Below are 9403 nucleotides of genomic sequence, written 5' to 3'. Positions count from 1 at the left end.
ATCACAGGGCTCCCAATGGAGNAGCTAGAGAAAGTACCCAAGGAGCTAAAGGTATCTGCAACCCTATAGGTGGAACAACATTATAAACTAACCAGTACCCCAGAGCTCTTGACTCTAGCTGCATATGTATCAAAAGATGGCCTAGTCGGCCATCACTGGCCCATTGGACACACAAACTTTATATGCCCCAGTACAGGGGAATGCCAGGGCCAAAAAAAAAATGGGAATGGGTGGGTCGGGAAGTGGGGGGTATGGGGGACTTTTGGGATAGCATTGGAAATGTAATTGAGGAGAATATGTAATAAAAAATATTAAAAATTAAAAAAATATATCTCTCTTGCTTAAATCGTCTAGAGTTGCTTTCTTCTCTGTAAAATTTAAAACATGGTTACATTTACAATGTTGGAAATGCTATTTGTGAGACTTTAACTTTTAAAACCAACCTAAAACCAAACCCAAAATAAGATTTTTGTCACTGAATTGATTTTTAATGGCAGGACCCTGAAGGAGGTGTTGCAGGACATTGTACATTCAAAGATCTCTGTAAAAGGCAGTTTCCCAAAAAGAAAAGTGACATTTACAGAATAGTGCCTAAATCTAGAAAACCTTGTGTTAATAGAATAATACAAGCACAGAAAGTCAAACACTACATGTTGTCTCTTGTAAACAGAAACTGGAGCGCAGGTGTAAATATAGGGGAATGTCTTGAAACTCAAAAGGAGACCATGAGAGTAAGATGTCTTAAGGGTGGTTACCAGCATAAGAACAGAATGCATGGGGAGGAAGAGGACCATCAAGAAGTGAGCAAAGAATGAGCAGAGAAGGAGGGAGAGCAATAAAAACAAAGTGTGTATGAAATGTCATGAGGAGCTGGAGAAACACTTAGGAACACTTGTTGCTCTTTAGAAAGCCAGGGCTTAGTTGCCAGCACCTACATCGTGCTTTGAGCCATCCAGAACTGCAGTTTAGGTGGGGGAAGGGAGAGTACAATGCCGGCTTCTGGCTGCCTCAGGCACCAGGCATGCATGTGATACACATACATACATACGTACATACATACATACATGCAAAATACTTATACACATAAAACTAAATTCAATTACATTTTAAAGCCATAATGAAATCTATTACTTTGTATGCTAACTTAATAAACAAATAATAAATAATAAATAAATACCAGCCAAACATATTGATAAATGTTGAACATTATCACCATGTGTGTTATATTCTCCATAATGTAGACAAAGAACTCTTCTAGAAGGAAGCAAAAGTCACATGTACAGTAGAGATGGGGAGACACAAGTGATATCAGGAGTCCCCAGTTGGAAGGAGCTGTAGCTCTGTACCTTCCCAATGTTAAATTAACCTTTACTGAGTCTTCTCTATCTCATAAATAAGTAGTATCTCTTAACCACCTAACAGAGTTCCTACACACTGTCTCTCTTGGCCTTTCCTGGGAAGGAGATAGCTTCATAGTCAGGGCAGCTAAGTTTTGTCAAGTAGCGAGCACATTCACTATTTCCGAGAACCTCACACTTCAGGACTTTTCCCTGATAAACACACACTCCGAGCAGGTGTGCTGCACTTTAACCATGCAATTACCTGGCTGCCGCACACTTTCACGTCCTTGTGTTCCTCAAGTTGGAACTAGGTTTCTCCACAAACCATTTCACAAGCAAAAGCAACTGAAAGGAAAGCAGAGTCAAGAAGCTAATGTCCTGATTCCTCATGAACAGGAGACACTGACTTACAGCCAAAAGAATAGTTAATAAGAGCATGAAAGATTAAGGAAAAAAATTAGTCATTTGAAAAGCTAAAACTAACATAATGTTTGAATTATATTAAAATGGATATGAATTAGAGATAAGTAAATAAGTTAAAATTTTTCTAGTTGGAAAATAAAAGTTCCATTGGTTTTCTATTACTGCACCAATTTCTTATCTGGCCATCTGTGGATCCCCTCAGAGTGTCATTGTGCTGAACTTGAACTGCCAGCCAGAGCTGCAGTCTCATCTGAGATGGACTCTTTCCCAGCCACTTAGCTATTGGCAGAAGTCATTCCCATGCAGTTGTGTGGCTAAAGCTGGCACTCTCCTGCTGCCAGCCCCAGATTGCTCTCTTCTCCAGGAGTCATTCTTAGGTCCTTGTCATATGACCCTCTTCTTTCAAGTCATAGTAGCTCAGTTCTTGAAGGCTAGTAGAACTTTTTCAGAAAAGTGCAGCCAGCCCCTCTTTTGAAAAGTTCACCTGCAAAAGGCAAGTACATCCAAAATGATCAATCTTTCTTTAAGGGCCAACTGATCAGTAACCATGGCATTGGAATACTGCCCACATTATTCACAGATCCATTTATCCTCAAGAGGAAGGGATGACATACAGACCACAAGAGTAACCAACAGAGATAAATGGAAGGTGGGGGAGAAATGGAGAAACAGGCACACTTCTTAAACATATATTTCATCTTCTTACAACCAAAAAGACAATTAAGCATTACTTGCTTTTGAGGAATGTACTTGGTCACAGAGGCAGACTGATACCTTCTATCAAGTTTTCATATAAAATTTTGTTAAGCACATTCATATTATTCTGATAAAACCAATTGAAAAACTGTGAGGGCCTGAGGGAATGTGTATTGTTTGCCATGGGCACAGCCATGTTAAGGACCCCAAAAACCTCAGCCCCATGAAAGGGAGAAAGCCTTCTCCAGGTGAAGCTCAGAAGGATAACAAAAAGCCTTCCTCTGATCCAGTTGGGAATATTGGTAGTGTATACAGAAAAAATATCTACTGTAGCTTCTTTGGCTGGATGTTTACAGCCTGAAGACTGCTCCCTTATAGAGACTGTTCCTAGTAAGATTAGCTAAACCAGCCTCCTTAGTCAGCTGAACACCGGAAATCCCACCTCCTAGTTCGACTGTACATAGTAAACACACTGGGCTTCCAGGGTGCTGCAGCTCCTCCATCAGGGAACGCTAACAATGGATTCTAGATGTTCTGTATACTAGGTCTGTTGTATCTTTAGTGTCAATTATTTCTTGATTCCATTTTTTTGCCACAGGTCAGAGTTCTGGGACCCAAGCTATGCAAGGATGCAATACAAAGAAACGCTGTTCTAGTAACTCTGCATGGTGATCAACAAACCCTGTGATTTATTTACAGTTTGTGTGTCATCTAAAGCTCTGAACACCGCTAAGTTTTCACCCATTTCCCCGTAACTTCCTAACAAGTTTCTTCTGGGTTCCCTCCTATATCAATTGAGATATTTTTTCATTTGTTTTTGTCTTACCTTCTACTCCACAAAAAGTTATGCAATTATTGAAATTTTTAATTATGGGAGGTAATGAAAAGAATCACATGTTCCTAGATTTGTGATCCTGGTCTCTGAGGGTGAATGTTGGTAAACAAAGGGAAGCTGTACTGACTAAACTAACTAATTTAGCAAGTCTTAATAAAACTGGATTTTTTTTTTAAAAAGAGGTTCACAGGCCTGATAAAGATTCAGGCACCTGACTAATGTTTGCCTACACCAAGACACTCAGTTGGACTCAGAGAATCCTTGATCAGGTGAAGGTAGGGAGAAACTTTCTGTGAAAGAAATAGTTGAGTCCTGGTACAACTGGAACAAAAGCATTTCAACTAGAAAATGCAATAGCAGAGGACTTGGGGGAAAAAAGGACAGCCAGCATGATAAAGTGCTTTCTATCCATCAGGTAACAGAGAAAGGGAGTAGATCTCGCAAAGCTCTGCCAGAATTTTTTGTTTTACTCTGAATGATAAAGGGAACCACTGTTTTAAGCAGGAGACAAGAAGATAAAATTGCACGCTTAAATCCTCTTCTTCATGCCTGGTAGAGAGCAGGTAGCAGGCATGGGAAGAAGCTGGGTGGGGATTCCCTAGGATGCTTCATAGTGATCCAGATGAGAAGTATCAGAGGCTGGAACAAAGTGCCAGCCAGAGCTGGGGAAGGGGAGCTGCTACCTAAGGCCAACTCCTGGGAGGCTTTTACAGATAACCTTCTGGGTGTGATTCCGAGAATATATTGTCTACACAACAAAACTAAAATTACGTAAACTCCAAATGTCTTAACATTACACTGAATTGCCATTTCTTCAGGTTCAAATCTTCAAAGCAACAACATTACAGTGCTTAAAGTATACATTTTCATGGATTTTTTTAAGAGCCAGGCAATATTTAGGTGATAAAAAGAGAGACTGCAATAGAGAAAATGAGATTGCAATACAGAGATGAACTCAATTCCAAATATATATCATGGAGGAGTTGAAGGTCTGTGGATAAAAAAATTACTGAGAGAAAGCATGGAGAGGGATAATCCTTATACAGACAACTTGAGAGGATTCCTGCAGAAAGCAGATAAAGCTAGAAAAATATCTCCTGGGAAGAATGGCAAACAATTAGTTTGACTGGATATAGAGAGCCAACAGAGATTAAGGGTGAGAGAATCTTATAAAACTAACTTTAAAAGATTTTTGTGGAAATTATGATGTGAAAAGACAAACATAGAAGCCCAAAGATCAATACTTAGTAAGATAAGGGCTTGGATCTGGTAGCACACAACTCTAATGCAGGCACTTGTTATGAAGGTAGGAGACTGCCATACGTTCAAGCCCAGCCTGGGCTATACAGTGAATTGTAGACTCACTGGGGTTATAGAGTGAGTCCCTGTCTCAAAGAAAGGAAGCATGGAAGAAGGGAAGAAGGGAGGGAGGGGGAAGGAGGAGAGAACATAGAGTTAAATGGGAGTGGTGGTTCACAGCAGTAATCCTACCACTCAGGAGACTGAGCCAAGAGAGCTACTATAGATTCAAGGCCAGTTTGGCACCCTGTGAGGCTGTCTCTGATATCAAAAACAAACAAAAAGGGATCAGAGAAACGTAACTAAGATTTAGTCAAGGGAAGAGTCTTTGTCAATGGACACATGAAAAATTCTACTCTTTTGTGCTTTAAGATCATGTTCTCCCCAGATGTCCCCCAACAGAGGAATGGATACAGAAATTATGGTACATTTACACAATGGAGTACTACTCAGCTATTAAAAAGAATGAATTTATGAAATTCCTAGCCAAATGGATGGACATGGAGGGCATCATCTTGAGTGAAGTAACACAATCACAAAAGAACTCACACAATATGTATTCATTGATAAGTGGATATTAGCCCAAAACTTAGGATACCCAAGATATAAGATACAATTTGATAAATGCATGAAACTCAAGAAGATTGAAGACCAAAGTGTGGACACTGTGCACCTTCTTAGAATTGGGAACAAAACACCCAGGGAAGGAGTTACAGAGACAAAGTTCGTAGCTGTGATGAAAGGATGGACCATTTAGAGACTGCTGTATCCAGGGATCCGTCCCATAATCAGCTTCTAAACGCTGACACCATTGCATACACTAGCAAGATTTTGCTGAAAGGACCCAAATATAGCTGTCTCTTGTGAGACGATGCCGGGGCCTAGCAAACACAGGAGTGGATGTTCACAGTCAGCTATTGGATGTATCACAGGGCTCCCAATGGAGAAGCTAGAGGAAGTACCCAAGGAGCTAAAGGGATCTGCAACCCTATTGTTGGAACAACATGATGTACTAACCAGAACCCCGGAGCTCTTGTCTCTAGCTGCATATGTATCGAAAGATGGCCTAGTCGGCCATCAATGGAAAGAGATGCCCATTGGACTTGCAAACTTTATATGCCCCAATATAGGGGAATGCCAGGGCCAAAAGAATGGGAATGGGTGGGTAGGGAAGTGGGGGGCGGTATGGGGGACTTTTGGGATAGCATTGGAAATGTAATTGAGGAAAATATGTAATAAAAATATTAAAAATCAAAAAAAAAGATCATGTTCTCCAATATATAAAAAATTATCTATGTTTGTAAATAACTCCTTGAAAAATTTTGACTGTCATAAATATTGAATATTTCTGTAAATAGTTGAAAAGTTTGTTATTTAAAGTAATCCTCCTCAAATCATATTCCATTGACTATAATGTCTGTCTAAAAAGAGGACATACAGACTATATATCTCATACTCTTTTTTTCTTTTTTTTCTCCTTTTACTGAAAATAGATTTTTTTTCCTTATATAATATATCTTGATTAAGGTTTCTCTTCCCTCTACTCCTCCAAGCAACCCCTTCCTCCTCTCCAATCCAGATCTACTCCATTCTATCTCTCAGAAAACAAACAGGCTCTTAAAGGATAAAAATAGAATAGACCTGAATATATAAACCAAAACTAACATATTGAAATCAGACAAATCGCTCTCTCCAGCAGCCGAGCAAGATGCCCAAAGGGAAGAAGGCCAAGGGGAAGAAGGTGGCCCCGGCTCCCGCCGTCGTCAAGAAGCAGGAGGCCAAGAAGGTGGTCAACCCTCTGTTCGAGAAGAGGCCCAAGAACTTCGGCATTAGACAGGACATCCAGCCCAAAAGAGATTTATCGCGCTTCGTCAAATGGCCCCTCTACATCAGACTAGAGCGGCAAAGAGCCATCCTCTACAAGCAGCTCAAAGTCCCTCCTGCCATTAACCAGTTCACTCAGGCCCTGGACAGGCAAACAGCTACTCAGCTGCGTAAGCTTGCACACAAGCACAGACCAGAGACAAAGCAAGAGAAGAAGCAAAGGCTACTGGCCCATGCTGAGAAGAAAGCTGCTGGCAAAGGCGATGTCCCAACTAAGAGACCACCTGTCCTCCGAGCAGGAGTCAATACAGTCACCACCTTGGTGGAGAACAAGAAGGCTCAGCTGGTGGTGATTGCCCATGACGTAGACCCCATTGAGCTGGTGGTTTTCCTACCTGCCCTGTGTCGAAAAATGGGGGTGCCCTACTGCATCATCAAGGGAAAGGCCAGGCTGGGGCACCTGGTCCACAAGAAGACATGCACCACTGTTGCCTTCACACAGGTTAACTCGGAAGACAAGGGTGCTCTGGCTAAGCTGGTGGAAGCTATTAGGACCAATTATAATGACAGATATGACGAGATCCGTCGCCACTGGGGAGGCAACGTCCTGGGTCCTAAGTCTGTGGCTCACATTGCCAAGTTGGAAAAAGCAAAGGCTAAAGAAATCGCCACTAAATTGGGTTAAATGTACACTAAATTTTCTGTACCTAACTATAATTACAAAATTAAAAAAAAAAATCAGACAAATCAAGAAAACAGGAAGAAAAAGGTCTGTGGTGGTTTGCATATGCTTGGCCGATGGGAAATGGCACTATTAGGAAGTGTGGACATGTTGGAGTGGGTTGCGCCTTGTTGGAAGAAAGTGTGTCACTATGGGAGGTGAGCTTTGAGTTCCTATGCTCAAGCTCCACCCAGTGCAGATGAGAGCCTCTTCTTGGTGGCCTGCAGAAGAGAGTTTCTTCCTGGCTGCCTTCAGATCAAGAGGTAGAACTCTAAGTTCTCCAGCACCAAGTCCGCCTACACAATGACATACTTCCCACCATGACAATGGACTGAACCTCTGAAACTGTAAGCCAGCCCCACTGAAATGTTTTTTTTTTCTATAAGAGTTGCCTTGGTCATGGTTTCTCATCACAGCAGTAAAGCCCAAACTAAGACAGAATCCAAGAAAAGACACATGAATCTGAGACCCATTTGTTCATATACTTGAGTCACATAAAAACATTACACTGGAACCATAATCTATATGCAGAAGACCCAGTACTGAACTGTACAGGCCTTTGCATGCTACCTCAGTCTCTGTGTTTTTGAAAGATCCTGACAGAATGTAAAAGGTCACAGAAGCCCTGAAATTGGCAAGATAGATGTCACTGTTAGCAGAACTAGCTTCATTGATTTAGAAAAATAGAGGTGCACAATGCTCTGGCCACTCCTTGAACCCGTGTGTCTGCCAATGTTTTGACCATTCCTTGAACCATGCGTGTGCCCACTGATGAAGCCCATTGCCAGGTGTTTGTGATATTGGTTGCTGAGAAAGAGTCAGAAAATCTCCCCAGCAACCACAGCCCGGCCAATCCTGACTTGCTACACCTGCACCAGACTCTTTCCTTGTACCCCTCCCATATCCATTTCTTGAGAATAGACATTGTTTAGATCTGGAAATCCCTACTCCCCCCTTCTCCTTTCTCCCCCGAGGGCCTATAAAAACTGGGACTTCTTTCCCCTTGAGGTCAACTCCTCTACCCCTGCGTGGGATATGAGTCATCCCCAGAGCTCTGGCTTTCCCCCTTTCCCCGAATAAAGCCCCATGTGGTTTGCAACAAGCTCGGTCTATCGTGAGTTCTTGGGTGTCCGCTATTGTCCTGAGGCCTGAGTGAGGGGCTCCTCTCGGAGTCTTTCATTTTCATATGCACTGTGCTCATGTTGATTTAGAGAGCGTGTGTGTGTGTGTGTGTGTGTGTGTGTGTGTGTGTGTGTGTGTTCCCTACATCCCCTTTGGTTCTTACACTCTTTCAGCCCCCCTTCCACAGGATTTCTTGAGCTTTATCCAAATCATGATGTCCTTTGCAGTACAGAAGCTTTTCAGTTTCGGGAGACCCCACTTGTTAGTTATTTATTGATCACAGTGCATATGCCAACAGTTTTCTGTTCAGAAAGTTTCCTGTGTCCGTGAGTTCAAGGGAGTTCCCCACTTTCTCTTCTATCAGATTCAGTGTATTTGGTTTTATGTTGAGGATTTCAGTACATTTGGAGTTGAGTATTGTACAGGGTGAAAAGTATGGATCTATTTAGATTCTCTTACGTGTATCCATCTGGTTGGACTAGCACCATTTGTTAAATATGCTTGTCTTTTGTCTGGTGTATATTTGTTAGTGGTGATTTTATAAATGTTTTTGTTTTCTTTTAACCCAGTTAGCTCCCAAATAATTGAGACAGGACTGTTTTATTGATTTAACAGCTTTAAGGCACAACAACTGAACTATGTTGTTCTATTTCAAGCCTCTAACCTAATCTGGCTACCTCCCAGGCAAAATCCCTGAGATATTTGCATTTTATGCTTTTCTCTGCCCCAGCTGTTTTCTCATGATGTCTTCTGGTCCCTCTCCTTATGGCTGAATCCCCATTTCCTCTCTCTCCCTCCCCTTCCCCTAGCTGGAAGGAAATCCAGACCTGTTCTCTCCCCTACTCAGTCAGTGGCTGATCAGTTTCTTTCTCTTTTTTTTTTTAAATATAAATTCCATTTATTTTTCCAAGATGTTTTTCCTTCTGCGCTTGTGAAGCCACCTCTTTACATGGGCTGTGGTGGAGGTTGTGGTGCAGTGCCAGCAGGTCTAAATCATGGTGAGGGTGAGATGCCTGATGGCCTTGCTATGAATGGCATGGCTCACACAGTAATGCAGCTTGGCATAGAGCTTGGGAAGCACACAAGCATCAAAGACACTTGCTTCAGCTATGTACCTGACAGCAGAGGCTTCTACAATGTTCC

At 41.9% G+C, this 9403-nt stretch overlaps 2 pseudogenes; one reads left to right on the top strand and one right to left on the bottom strand.

The window, feature by feature from the left end:
* The first annotated feature begins 6295 nt into the window (after nt 1-6295).
* LOC110307238 lies at nt 6296-7102 on the top strand (annotated as a pseudogene).
* Nucleotides 7103-9205: 2103 nt separating this feature from the next.
* Nucleotides 9206-9403, bottom strand: part of LOC110306520 — a 33946-nt pseudogene continuing 33748 nt past the window's right edge.

Source organism: Mus caroli, chromosome 12 (genome assembly GCF_900094665.2).
Source record: "Mus caroli chromosome 12, CAROLI_EIJ_v1.1, whole genome shotgun sequence".
NCBI classification, from domain to species: Eukaryota; Metazoa; Chordata; class Mammalia; order Rodentia; family Muridae; genus Mus; species Mus caroli.
This window is presented reverse-complemented; position numbering and strand designations above follow the sequence as displayed.